Genomic DNA, 5,120 nt, shown 5'->3' with positions numbered 1-5,120 from the left:
TCTTTTTAAAAAAAAATAGGATGAAAGTAGAATAGAAGCAGCCTTCAATAATCCATGTTAATAAGGGGCAAGATTAGTTTAGTTAATCCAAAAACTTTCATTTTAGACACCACATTCTACTTTTTAATTAATTCATTCATGATAAACATTGCTTTTCATTTCTTGTTAATACCTTCACCAATTCTCTGTCCTAAATTTCCATTCAATTTTGGTTTCCTAAGACCCCAGTGGTACTCTGCAGACATGAAGGAGTTAGATCACACATCTTCAACTAATCCATCTAATTACCCAACTCACCCCCAAGCACTGTGCTAACCAGAAAGACAACGTATTTCATTAGTGAGTAACTGTGGTTTGCAGAACTGGATTAACCAGATTCTGCTCTGCCAAGGCCCAGGTTTCTGAATGTCTGTCCTCAGTGAAGCTCTGTAGGTTAGGGTAGTATATCAGAGACATTGGAAGCTTAAGTTCATTTCCAGCTTCTTCCTCTGTGCCTTCTGTCTTCCAATAGCCTTTAAACATGTACCAGATTCTCCCATAATCATTAAAAAAAAAAATTGGTTGATTGAAATCACTCTATTGTTCCTCCCAAGGTCACAAGCAACTTCTAAGTTACCACATCCAAAGGATGTTTTTCAGTCTTTACCTGTGGAAGACAACTTGGTTTTAATACAGTTGATTACCTCTTGCTTCTTAAAACTCTACTCCCTTGGCCTCCATGCTGCCATACTTTCCTGGTTTTCCTTATGTTTCTGTGAGTTTTCCTTTTGCCTGTTTTCTCTGCACAACCATTCAACATTGCCCAGGCACATAGAGCTTTCTCTCACCATTTTCCATCTACATCCTACCCCTCTGTGGTTTTATCTACTCACGTAGTTCAGGAGTTATATATTTGCTAATGGCTTCCAAATCTCCCACTAGAGATTGAGATTTTTATGGCGAACTATAGGCTGGATAACTCCATGAGAACGCACAACAAAATTTCAAATCCAACATGTGCAAAGCTGAAATTATTAATTTCCTCCTTAATTTGTTCCTATATATATATATATATATATATATATATATTAAAGATTTTATTTTTTTATTCATGAAAGACACACAGAGAGAGAGAGAGAGAGAGGCAGAGACACAGGCAGAGGGAGAAGCAAGCTCCATGAGGGGAGCCTGATGTGGGACTCAATCCTGGGTCTCCAGGATCACACCCCGGGCCAAAGGTAGGCACTGAACTGCTGAGCCACCCAGGGATCCCCTCTATTTTTTTTATTTTCTATTTCATTTATGGGGCTACCATTCATACAAATGTGTAAACTGGAAACCTGGTTGTCATTCCTGACTGCCACCTCTCTCAACCCTCACATGTAATCAATGAAATCACAAAATCTTGATGATTTTACTTCTAAAATGTATCCTTTATTACCCCAATTGCTAGTATTAATACTAAGATTCTTATCTCCTCCTACACAGTGCACTAATCTCCTCAATCATCTCATTTACATTCTTTTCACCTTCCACCCGCCTCTAGAGGTAGATCTACAATATCTATCTCTTTAATGGCTCCCTACTTCTCACAATGAAGACCAAGCTCCTTTGCAGAGAACAAAGCCCCTTGCCCACCGTTCTGCCCTTATTTCTTGCCACTCAATCTCATACTTTTAATTTTTTTACCATTCAGTCTCACGCTCATATTTCAGGGAATTTGAAATGCCTGTAGTTTCCCACACAGCATTCAATTTCTTGCCTCCATAGATTGTTTAAGCTGTCTCCATTCCTATCTCTTCTTATCTTCCCCTCACCTCGGCCAACACCCCCTACTGTGTAGCTTCTACTCATCCTTTGAGAATGAGCTCATCGTAATTGTCTAAAGCTTTTCTGACAGACACACCCTCCTTTCCACTCCAGGGTAGTTGAACTTCTCCAAGATTCCAGACATTTGAATATCTCCCTCTGCATACTCAACCTCAGTCTTCAGCATAACACTTGACAAGAACGGGCTCTCATGGATATTTGTTGAATGAATGAGTGTGGAATAACAGGTTGGCTTCCTGCTGACTGGGCTTTTAGCAGTTGTATCAGCCTAAGCTATGATGTCATTTATTTCCATTGTAGAGGAGGCAGAGAGGAATATGACACATGATTTTATCACATTTCCTTTTAACAGTTCAGCCTCATGATTTTGTCTGAAATGTTAGAGACTTGCAGAATACCGAACACATCCAGGTCTAAATGTGGCCGTCAAACTGCATTTCAAAAGTAATGATTTTAAATAGCTCCCACTGTGGAAACTGTGTGACTTGTTTTCTCTGAGAGAGGACACCGTCCAAAGGTTGCCTATCGCTCTCAAGTCCTTCTGATCTACATTTTCCATAGGAGACCCAACAAGTAGGACAAGTTTCATCTGTGTCTGCTTTCTCTCCAGCCCCCACCCCCACCCCCGTGCAGGGGGCGGGTAATTGATGTGAAACTTGGTTAAAGTTGATCACCAAAAAGGAGAGAAGGACAATCTAAAAGCATGGGAACCACCCTTCCAATAATCAAGAGATAACATAGCGCATTTTTACACTATTTTGGCATTTTCAATTCCAGAAAAAAAAGAACAGTGCTTCCTGTAACTCACAAGTCAGCGCCTGGGCTTTGTCTCACAGGAAGCATCTGGGAGCTGCAGGTCAGAGGCGAGGAAGGTTACAACGGGCAGGTTTCACAGGCAGTGATTAAGCATGTGGAAACTGGAAGTCGGGGAATAGGATGTGAATAGTTTTTAAGACAAGGGCAAAGAAGCATAGACAACGGAAGAACTATCGGAAGATATCTGAAAAAGAAACCAAGAAGCTTCAAGAAAGAGGAAAAAAATAAGTCCGATAATTACCACCCTGTGTTACAAATGACAGAAAGGGAAAAATTAAGAGACAAAGTTTTTACCTTAAAAAAAAAAATGACAGAAGGAATGCAGCAGCGACTGTGGATGATGCATCTAACATCCTTTGGGAGATGATGAGGAACCAGGAAATACTGGAAGGGAGAATGATAGTCGTTTTTGTCAAAAAGTTTTCCAGCTTTATAGGCAAGAAAGTCTTTAGTTCTGTGCCTGCATCATGCTTCCTTTGTTAAATCTTATGTTACGTATCACTAATGTTCATTTAAACTTTAAAAAATAAAGAATTTAAAAATTGCCTTAAATATTTGATTCTAGATAAGATACAGCTCATTAGATTTTTCCACATATATTGGTTTATTTTCTAATTTTGCAGTATTAGCCTTTGAAGATTTACATTCACTTTCATCCATTGGGGAGCCTCCAATCAAAGCACCATCATGAAACCCAGCCCCAAAACTCTCCAGGCTCATGGATCCCTTCAGCTGTCAGAAGGACTCAGCATGCTCTTCATTTTCCATGCCCTTCCTCCAAAGGCCCTTGACTCCCAGGCCAGCCACTCAGGGTGCCGTAAGCTTCTTAAATAACAGTTTCTAAAGAGTCAAGTTTTCATAATAGGAATAAAGCTTATAAGAGTAGACAATTACAGGTAGACAGATTAGTTTTGTCCCTCTGGCAAATGAAATAATAGAAGCAAATATATGCACAGGTTATTTTAGCTTAAATGCAAATGTGTTTGGTCTGAGCTTGAAAAGTTCATTATATGGGGTTGGATTAATGCTTTGCAGTAACTCAGTACATATGTACCATGAACAAAAGCTATCTCTTTAGATATTTAGACAGTATCTTTAAAATTTAGTATCATCAAGTCATCTTATATACTGGAAGCCAAAGCCCTACACAAAACAATGTATAACCCACAAATGTTTTAGGCCTAGCACAGGGGGAGAAAAAAAAGCATGGTATTGAAAAAGTCCCATTTATTGCTACATTGTGGAATCCTAAATTCATCCACTTATTATGCAAAACAGCAATTTTGTTTTTCATTTCTAAACTATAAACACACCTGTAAATGTTACAAATATAACATCCAATTGATGCCTAAATCAGCTAACTCCATCATGAAACAGCCTGGCTGCTCTCCATGAGCTATAGAAGCAAAGAGCAAGAGATAGAAGGAGAGGCATTGGTACTTTATATTTTGTTTGGTTTAAGCATTTCTTTTTGTTTTAGGATGTCCCCAGGCAGTCATTTCATTAATTTTCATGTAGGGTATTCCTACTAATCCAATGAGAAGTTCTTCTAATAACATTTCTCCATAGCAGTTGAAAAAAAAACAAGGTACCAGGAAAAAAACAAAACATTCTCTGCCACACAGGAAAGCAGGATCTGAAAAATCTAAGCAGAAGGGTAGAAAAATATGGCCTATTCCCCCGTATTTTGCTTGTTCAACATCCTTTTTGGGAGGAAGAGAATCTGGCTTCTTGGTACAGGGTGACATGGTATGTGTATCACTCATCCATTGCTGGTTACAAATTACCCCTGAATTACCATAAAAACTAAACAATACCTCACACAGTTTCTGGAAAGTCAGGGACCTGACAGCGGTTGAGCGGAATGGCTCTAGCTCAGGGGGTCCCGTGAGGTTGCAGTCAAGCTAGGATGATCAACATTCCCAGTTTGCCAGTGACAGAGGAGTTTCCCAGGAAATGCAATGTCAGTGCTAAAACTGAAAAAGTCCCTGGAAAACCTGGACCATTGGTTCCCATAAATCAAGTGTCACTTGGGCTGTGATCTCTAAAGATGACTGGGGTTGGAGGATCCACTTCCAAGTTGACTCACACGGTGGTTGGCAGAAGGCTCAGTTCTTTGCTGTGTACACCTCTGCACAGAGCAAGCTCATAACATGGCTTCCCTCAGAGACAGTGATGTAGCGCTGCATTTTATGCCCTAATCTCCAAGGCCTACCATCTAACTGCTGCTGCAGTCTGTTCCCTTAGAAGCCAGACACTAAGCCCAGGTCACACCAGAGGGTAGGAGACTGTAGGAGGGCTTGTATTCCAGGAGACCAGGATCATTTTAGCCATCTTGGAGACTGGCGATGGTGTGGTAGGGTAGGGATCCTAACAGAACGAAATGAAAACACCCCAGGTAGTTGTCCAGATGAGACACCTTCATTTTCTTTTTTTTTTTTCATTCAGTATTTGTTATGAACCAGATGCCATGTAAAATGTTCCTGTTTGAGCTT

This window comes from Canis lupus, chromosome 7, assembly GCF_048164855.1.
Source record: "Canis lupus baileyi chromosome 7, mCanLup2.hap1, whole genome shotgun sequence".
In the NCBI taxonomy this organism is placed as follows: Eukaryota; Metazoa; Chordata; class Mammalia; order Carnivora; family Canidae; genus Canis; species Canis lupus.
This window is presented reverse-complemented; position numbering follows the sequence as displayed.